This window comes from Pangasianodon hypophthalmus, chromosome 24, assembly GCF_027358585.1.
Source record: "Pangasianodon hypophthalmus isolate fPanHyp1 chromosome 24, fPanHyp1.pri, whole genome shotgun sequence".
NCBI classification, from domain to species: domain Eukaryota; kingdom Metazoa; phylum Chordata; class Actinopteri; order Siluriformes; family Pangasiidae; genus Pangasianodon; species Pangasianodon hypophthalmus.
In genome coordinates this window covers 12,860,835-12,870,930 of record NC_069733.1, presented here as the reverse complement: position 1 = coordinate 12,870,930, position 10,096 = coordinate 12,860,835, and positions in this window count along the sequence as shown.

The following is a 10,096-nucleotide window of genomic DNA, read 5'->3' as shown; positions in this document are numbered from 1 at the left end:
GCATTTCCGCACGTATGAGGTTTTACTCTAGGGACTATCTCGATCTGCTTAAAATGAATGTTTAATCCAGTATCACTTTGAAATGTCACCATTCATTCAGCACTTCATCGATACGGCCTTACGTCCCTTAAAGCTCTTTAGAAGTGTTTAAGCTTGGCGCGCTTTTTGCTTTCATTAAATCTGCTGGGATCTGGTCATACAAAGGTCTCACCCATGGCTACACGTGTGTCGTTATATGTAAATGTATATTTATAACTCATAGCTTATGATTATTTTGGTGGATTTCATTTGTTAGAGGCATGACCCACTTATACAGAATATACTGTACATTTACATTTGATGCTAAGGGTACCGTTACAGATATGAATCTTTTGTGCAACCTGTAGAAATTAGCTGGGCACTATGTGCGTGTGTGTGTGTGTGTGTGTGTGTGTGTGTGTGTGTGTGTGTGTGTGGTATGAAGGATGACTGGTGCGCACCTTCTGTTCTGCTGATCTTACACTCTTCTCCCTCAGGCACTAGCACAGATGCTGCATCTCTGTCAAATGGCCTACCAAGAGAACACCACTCCTCTAATCCTATGTGTAGCCAGCATTAAAAATTGGATTCAAGGGGGATAATATTGGATTAAGCTGCCAGATTTAAGAATAAAAAAAGAGAAGAAAGTAAAGGGTCCATTTATGTTGGAGCATAATCTCCTTTCACTATGTAAGAGCATCAAGCAGCCCAGCAGATGCCAGTCATACTGTATATAGATATCCACTGCGCACTTTCTTCTCTTAAAACTGGGAATTTATTACGATTATTGCATTTTTTTCCCCCCTTTTTATTGTGAAGATTCATCATTCTGATGGCCCTGTATAAAACTTCGCAGAACAACCTTATGGCACCTTTGACCTGTCTGCTAGCCAGTTGGCCAGAGATCTGAGCTTTTACACTGATTTCCTATTTCTTCACAGCCTGGAAGTGGAGTCATGGCTGTTCTATCACTTTTTTTTTTGGTAACAAAATAATTCAGAGTGCTTTTAGGAAATTACCTCTCCCCAGGAAGCAATCTATACAGCGTCTCTACCTCAAAAGTACAATGCAATTCTGTGCACAATCATATCAAAGCATGGGAATCGTTTCTCCTGTCACACTGCTATTATTTTTAGGAATTGGAAAATAAATGTCATGACACATCAAGAGAAAAAGCAATGAGCATGATGAATATCAGCATAACAACAATACTTAAAGGAAGGATGCTACACTTTCTATGAAGCCCCTATTCATAAATCATTACTATAGTAAGCTGATAACTTCAAAAACTAATCTTGTTGTAAAGCAAGTGTCACTATTCATTATAACACCGTGTGCTAACTGCACACCCTTTATAACTAATAATAACCTGTGAATAATTATAAAGCAACTGTAAAATTTAATAACAATTATAAACAATTATAAATTAAAAACATTATAAATGCTAAATTGTCATCACAGTGAGTGCGTCATGTAAAAATGAATGATATTTTTATGATATTTTATATGATGCGAATGATATTTTTACATATAACATTTCATGATATAGTTGATTTTATTTTTGTAATGTAATATGGAAACATTACAATTACCAAACAATAACACTTACAGACGCATTGTTGAAGTTTCTAAAGTTTAATTTTAAAAAAATAATAAAGGCACATTATGTTAAATTATTAACACATACACATTTAAAATCTGTGATTTTTTTTCAACTAAAACTGGAAATAGCATCCCTGGCCAGGAGGCACAGGAGCAAATCTCGCTGTACTCTCTGGGTGGGAGGGATGGCATACTGTCTCTCCACTGTCACTCACAGTTAAACTAGCCAATCGTGGGTGTCTGTGAGATCATGTATGCGGAAGAGGGCAGATAGCGCTTTCCTCTAAGTGTGTTACACTGCCCTATGATGCAGCATGAACAGCAGCTCATTGGTAGCTGTTGTATGATAGAGCAGAGCTGGCTGGTGGGTTGGAATTGGCAGGTGACCAAATTGACGAGAAAATGGGGAAAAATGGAAATAAACAGAAAGATTTAGAAAAATGTAAAAGAAAGAAAGGAAATGTTCAAAATGCTGAATATTCAAGTTCCTGCACTATTTCTAGATCACTATTTACTAGTAAGTGAATTTATCATCTTGACTATGTTAGCTCCTTTGTACAAAAGGTCAGATTTTCCTCGAGTCTTATCTTTTTCATTCAAGCATTCTGATGGATTTGATCTAACACGGATTGCCAGGTTTAACAAACAAACGTGTGGAGTCCATGCCAGCTCGAGTACATGCTGTCATTAAGTCAAAAAGGAGATGAAAATCTTTATGATTTATGAAATTTTGAAAAAATTATATAAATATTTCGAGGATTTTCACTCAAGTTAATATATGCTGAAAATATAATTTGTCTTGAAAATGTTGGTATTAAATTAGAATAGAATGCAATATAAAAGCAAAAGTCATCTCAGACTTTTGAACCCCACTGTAATTGTGTTGTTGTCATTTTTCTCAAGAATGAAGTTAAATTATTCATATATTTTCTATAAACTGTTAATATGTAAGTATATTACAGTTACTTTATACTTCACAGGTCATTGTTAGTTATATGTTTTCCTGTACAGTGCAGGGCATAATAATGAATACTGACACTTTTTTTGTGATGTTTTTATTTATGGCACATTATTACAGCATTATGAGGCATTATTAGGGTTATAATGATTTAGGTTTGCACGGTTATAATGATTTAGGTATATGGGCTTCATAGAAAGTGTCACCAAATAGATTTAAAGCAGTTTCCGAAGTTTGGCTTAGTTCCCCTAAAAGTTCCCTATGATAGTAGGGTAGACGGTAGTGCTATGGAGCAAATCCCAGAGTGCCATCTCACCCTTTAGCAGCACTTTCAGCCATGCTCAGAGACCTCTTGGGTTACAGCTTAATCCCCTGTCCCCAATATGGCTTGCATTTGCAGGACTGGAATTACATGCATATGTCTGTGTTACTGTTCACACAACCTGTCTGCTTTCACTTCCAACAAGCTGCTGAGACACAGATATTCATTTCTGAAGTATACCTCTGGTGTAAGATGTCATTAATAGCACTTCTATCTCTGTGAAGGATTTTAGCCAGTTTGTAGTGGAAGGTGTTAGCATTTACTACCAAAACATATTCCATACAAGAAAATATATTAGCCCCAGAGGGAAATTCTTTTGGAATATGTTAATCATGAATAGTCGTTGGAGAAAAGCATGACTTTTACCTGGCAACAACAATTAAATAAGAAAAGTTCATTTGAAAATTCTACGCAATATTTACTCCACAAATGACGTAATAGCAAAATGATTAAAAAAAAAGGAATTTTAGCTGCAGTTTTGACAGATGGAATGTACATCATGTTTTTCCTGCTGTCTCTACCTTTTAGTTACAGGTTTTTTTTTGTCATTTCAAGGAAATCAAAAGCAAGTTATGTGGTGTAATATGCTACTTCTCATATAAAGATCTGGATATTGATTACATTATGAATATTATGATTTTAATGGATAAATATTACATACAAATACCCATATTCCATATTTTCTTAATTTTGCTCCCTAATTAGGTAAACAACAATAAATGCCTAAAGATGGTTAAAATTTATGAAGTTATTATGAATGACACACAACTGTTTTGTTGTTTCTTTTGCACATTTTATTTGTCATCCTTAAATAGTAAATGGTAAATCAATATCTGTTGCATTTAACATAAATGTTAATAATACATTTAACATTATTTTTTTGATCTAGGACAATTGTAACATCTATTATTATGAGCATAAAGAAATGTTAAAGGTGTGGAAAAAGATATCTTTGGTGATTTTAAATTAAATGTACTTAAGTACTTGTTTGAAAGACATAGGAAAAAAAATGAATATTGTGGTTATATAGAAGTCATCAAAACACTGAAATATAGAATTGATGAAATTCAGCAAATGAGTTGTGAAATGATTTAATGATTTTACTATTATACATGCTTAGAAACTGAAAAAAAGAGCTTTTCAATGAATCTTCAGGGTTTTTTGTTGTTGTGTTTGTTTGTTTGTTTGTTTGTTTGTTTGTTTGTTTGTTTGTTTGGATAGTTAAGGGCTCTTAGCTTCCTAAAAAGGGTTCTACTTGAAATCTTTTATGCTGGAGATTTAATCCTCTGTTCTAAATCTGTTTATTTTCTTTGTTAAAATGTATGCTGATCTGGTGATACCAGTCCCCGATAATTGCATAAATAAATAAACAACCTGTAATTTTGCAAAGTTATCTATCAAAAACAAAGAACAGGATTTCACGTGTTTCCTAGGCTTTATTTTTTCCCGCTGCCTCACTCATATCCACAGCTTTGTGAGAACACACTAATCCGTATCTGCACCATTTAGCAGACGAGCAGTGGCACATGTTTTTGGCCCCAATGGCCACCCAAAAAGGCTGAAGAGGCCAGCTGTCTGTGAGGAACTGGACGCCACAGATTTCGCTCTGGGAGCCATCTCCGACCATATGTCACTCATCCACATCTCAGCGCCGGGGTCACACACGCACACACACATACAGAGAGGGTACAAGAGAGAGAGAGAGCAAGAGATCTGCTTTCAGGCTGAAAGTGCTGCAGGCTAACACACTAATCTGTGCTGGAGGCCTTCATGGGCTACTGGATTAAGAGTACACACAAGGGTCCAGGGAGAGTCTGTGAGACATGTTGGGATGACCAGAGTTTATCTTCATTTTATCATTTTATATTTGAAAATGTCCTGTGTTTACATACAGAAAATTTGACTGATCAAATCTTATGGTACATCTTAGACCACATTATGATCATATATGCATTTCTTTAATTTCTTTAAAGATCCAACTTACAAGAAATTTCACTTTTTTAAAATCTGAAGTCGTTCATCAACAAAATATTTTACTGTAAAATCTAATTTTAAAAGATTTAACAGTATAGTCATATTGGGATACATTCTGTGGTCTCATAAAGTTGTGATATTGACATAGATATTCTATTATTATTATTACTAGTAGTAGTAGTAGTTGTAGTAGTGGTAATGGCAATTACAAAGAACATTACAATATTTTTTGTCATTTTTAATATACTTGTAAGACACTTTTTTTTTCCTTTTCTGACCCTTTTCATTCTTCCAAAAGGAAATAAACTTAGCAGAGCATTTTTCTTATCCCATAATATCTTTGAATCATTTTAATAATTTTTCACACAGAACACCACCATATTTTGATAGTGTTAACAATTTTACTGTCTCAGTTCCTTTGCTCTTGATTCTTATCGACAAGAGACAACACAATGGTGAATCTTCTTATATTTCAGTCCTGCTATTGAAACATAGCTGGCATCTGGCCATGAGGCGAATAAGGAATAAAAAAAAGAAAGGGAGAGAGAGAGAAAGAGAGAGAGAGAAGAGGAAGAGAGATTGCTAGATGAATAGTATTTCCACCCCAGTGGCTGGGCAGGAGGGGTCGTGGAATCTCAGAGTGATTGCAGGTTGAGGTAAAGGTCTGCCCGGAGAGCATCGTCTCCGCTCAAAGCGTTCCCCATGACCTTGTGGTAAGTGCTCTCTCTCTCTCTCTCTCTCTTCCTCTCTCTCTCTCTTCTCTCCAACACACACACACACACACACTCTTACATTGTACAGAGTGACAGCAGGACCCCACCGGCTCTCATCATATTCAGTGTCTGTCTATCTCTCTGCTGTACAATGGAGGCATGCTGGTGAGGAGGGAAGGAAAGAAAAAGCATGTGATGAAAGATTAGCCCTTCTCTGGAAGAAATTCTTGGCTAGCGAGATTGATATCGGCTATCTGCTGGTATCAAACTCTTTTTTTCTCTCTCCTCTTGTCTTGGAGCATGCTGGTCTTTCATCTTGAACACAGTATGGTTAATTGATCATATGTAAGGAGGATATGTTTCAAAATCCTTTGCACATCAAAGAATTCTTGGTGTTGTTTTGCAATGAGCATACAGTGAGTGATGAATTCTTCAACCGCAACAATAAATACTGTTCAGCTTTGGTAATCATTTACTACATACAGTATAGTTGTTCCAATAAATCTATAATGTACTGAATTGAATTAATCCCCTTCCCTTTCCCTGAACAAATAGCCAAATGAATCAGGATCTGTGTATCATCAGATGAAAATTATAGGCCCGAGGAGATACAAATCTGCCCTCAGGCAACAGGTACTGGGATCCACGCCACATCTTTGAAGCTGATATTGCACATAGATTGCCCTTATCAAAGATAAGTTAACCTGGTGGCATGTACAATCCTCAACTTGTACTCAGTTTCTCATCAGATGAATTACTCACTGGCTCTGTGAGGCTGATGGGAGATCTCCTGCGAGATTGGCCACGTATGCATTACACCTGTAAAAGTGCACAGGAGTCAACCTTCAGCGCCTCTCGTCAAGGACATGGCAGGATGGAAACATCACACCGAAGAGCTTTTCTGTGATTTGTGTTGAGTCATTAATAGTGTGGCTAAATGGGAGGAAGTAGAGATATACCTTTAAGTACAGAACAGGATGCTGGCAATTAGCTGTGGTTTACATGGAAAGGGATTTCTAGCAGTTTCTCTCCTGTCAGTGGTTTGCCTTCTTTTGTTTCAGTAGTGTTGTTGTTTTTTTAAATCTAAAAATGGTTTCATTGTGTTAATGTATGTATTTGGGTTTAAACTTCTTAATCCAGTTATGTAAGGAATAAAGTATAGGGTATAGTATAGTATAGTATAGTATAGTATAGTATAGTATAGTATAGGGTGATGTCATCCATTAAGTCAAGTCAAGTCAAGTCGAGCTTTATTGTCATTCTGCTACATGTGTGGACATATAATGGAACGAAATGTCGTGTCTCGCAGGACCACGGTGCTACATACAAGTTAAACATAAATATGAACATAGAAGTATAAGAAAAACAATTAAGTTGACCACCATGATGTGGATTATTTTTTATTATTATTCCTATTTTCCTATAACACCATGCTCCAAAGCATTTTATTTCTCTTTTAACACAGCAGTTTGCCAAAAAATACATTTTTTATTAATTAAAGAATACTTTCTATCCATTTATAGTTACATTTAATGTTGTGAAACATCCACAAAACAAGTTAGCTCCTGTTACCACTTGCATTATAGCAGTTACAAACAGCAATTCCCTAATCAGCCTCTTTTTTTCCTTCACCTGATGTTAATAAGATAGCTTGTCATGTTACCGAGAAACCAAAAAAGTGTAAAGCACTCTGCTGTGGTGAAAAATTTGCTTATACAAAGTGCTGACACTGGAGACTCCTTCCATAAATAATAAATAAACATCTTGTTACAGAACTCTTGACCATATCATAGCATGTTTTTAATCTGTTTATTAAATTATTAGATTATGTTGAGTGTCCTCCATACAAGATGCTCTGTTAGTCGCTAATGTATTGGAAGGAGTGTAATAATATAAACCGTGCAGCCTGCACTGATGTCAGAGCTGCTGTTATAGAAACTTAGTCAACACTTTCTGACCAATCAGAATAGAGAATTCAACAGCGTTGTGGTATAATAAACATTATTTCACAGTGAGGCAGGTCAGTTTTTTGCTCCTTGAGAAATCAGTGTTCACACATCATTCGCTTTAGTTGTTCACTCAGTAATACATGAATAAAGTGTTTGCTTATTGTATTTCCTTATTATGAGAGGGTTCCAAGTAGAACCACTTTCAACATTGCTAAACTTGTACACAAACAATCCATGTGGAACTAAGTTCTGCCTGAATGTCAAATGTAGTTCAGTGCAAAAGTCTGCACACCCCCAGATACAAATAAAGAAGACAAAGAAACGTCATTTATACTAGAGTGTATGCATACTTAGACAGAAAATTGTGAAATCTAGAACCCTAGAGGTTCAGAGTGTTCCACTATCAAAGAGGGAACCTGTTTTGGAAACTAAGAACCCTTAATGATTCAGAAACCTTGAGGCACCAAAGGTTTACTCCTTCAAATATATCTTTTTATTATTTAAGAATGACGCAATCGTATGTAAGAAATAAAGAGGGAATTGAACAGAATTGCATTTGGTTTTGATAAATTGTTAAATAAGCACAGCTGTTGCTAGTAGATTTAAGCTACTAGACCCCACTTTATATCACTAAGAGGCCATAAACACTACAACCCACGTGTTTGATCTTCAGCTGCAGATCTGCCTTTCTTTAAAACATTCATAAATATTCCTGTCCATCAAGATATGGAAATGCTGTGTAGTTTCATCACAAACTCATCTCTTCACATAACACAGAGAATATTTCACACCTCCTTTATTTGGTGTACCATGCCAGAGGGCTTTCATTTGAGAAAGAACCAAACAGGAAAGACTCCAGCTTCCTGATCTCCTGCAGCAGAAAAGCACGTATATACTATCACCACAAAACCAAAAGACATGCCTGCAAGAGAAATGTATGAAATCCAGTGATGCACAATGAAGACGTCCAGCTCTGGTTCAACTGGATAAGTATTTCAGAAACAAGTCACTCTTGCCACCCTTTGGACAACTTGGATATTGCAGCTGGTCTGTTGCTCTCTCATTCAAGAGGAAACAATTTACTAATGAACTAACACTGCCAAGTCTCCATCCTGCTTTAGCCAAGCAACACTTAATTTCTTTAATTACACAGTTTATTCATTTTCTTTGCTTCAGCACATGCCCCACCATGGGTTGTTGCACAGAAATGTCAAGAATGACAAACTTCAATCAGAGAAATTTCAGTTCCATTAAATAATAACCACTGAAGCAGTCGGAGTTCTTAATGAGAAGCGTCACGCAGGGTGCCATGTGTGTGTTTTGTTCTTTAATTGTTTACTTTAGCCAGCAAGCTAATTATAGATTAGTGCTCTGTTACTTGCTTCGCAGTGGGGAAAGCAATTGTAGACTGGAGCTTGGCTGTGTCAACAAAGCCGCGAACTACAACATGTACACAAAAAACCAGTGTGAAATTTCTGTAGTCACGTATTAACGTTGCTTTCTCAAGAAGGACGTGATACAATGGTTTTAATTCTGTCAGTAAATTAGATTCTAGACATTTTATTCCATTTAACTGCTATGTTGGCATCAGAATTGGGTAGTAACATGCTACATTTACTCAGGTACAGTGAATAAATTGTAAGCAGGGCTGTTTCTGAACCTTTAGGGACCTTAAGCAACATCCTACTGGGGTCCCCAACCCCCACTCCTATCATCAAGCAGACAACAATACACTCACCGTCCACCATCAGGAACACCTGTACACCTGCTCATTCATGCAATTATCCAATCTGTTAATCATGTATCCGCAGTGCAGTGCATAAAATCATGCAGATACAGGTCAAGAGCTTCAGTTATTGCTCACATTAAGCACCAGATTGAGGAAACAAATATGATCTCAGTGACTTTGTCCATGACGTGGTTGTTGGTGCCAGATGGGCTGGTTTGAGTATTTCAGAAACTGCTCATCTCCTGGGGTTTTCACACACAACAGTCTCTAGAGTTGACACAGGATGGTGCGAAAACAAAAAGTATCCAGTGAGAAGCAATTCTGTGGATGGAAACGCCTTGTTGATGAGAGAGGTCAGAGGGAAATGGCCAGACAGGTCCAAGCTAACATGAAGGCTACAGTAATCAGAATCAGGAGAGCAGAAAAGCATCTCAGAATGCACAACATGCTAAACCTTGAGGTGGATGGGCTTCAACAGCAGAAGACCACATCAGGTTCCACTCCTGTGAGTCAAGAACAGGAATCTGAGGCTACAGTGGACACAAGATTGAAATCTTCAAAAGTGGAATCATGTTTGTTTTAATGTATGTAAAATACTGTATGCATGGAAGACTAACAACTGTATTCCTAATCTCTCATGTGTTAGCTAGCATGATAATAAATCTGACCATACAAACTAGCTGAATGCTAATAGCTAGCTGTCACAATACAAACTGCCTTGATAAATACAAAGTGTACGTAGCAGCAGATAGATTACAGTGATGTGTATTAGGTCTCTTTCTCACTGTCACATCTGTTTAAGGTTAGATTTGTTAGAAATCGAAGATTTCT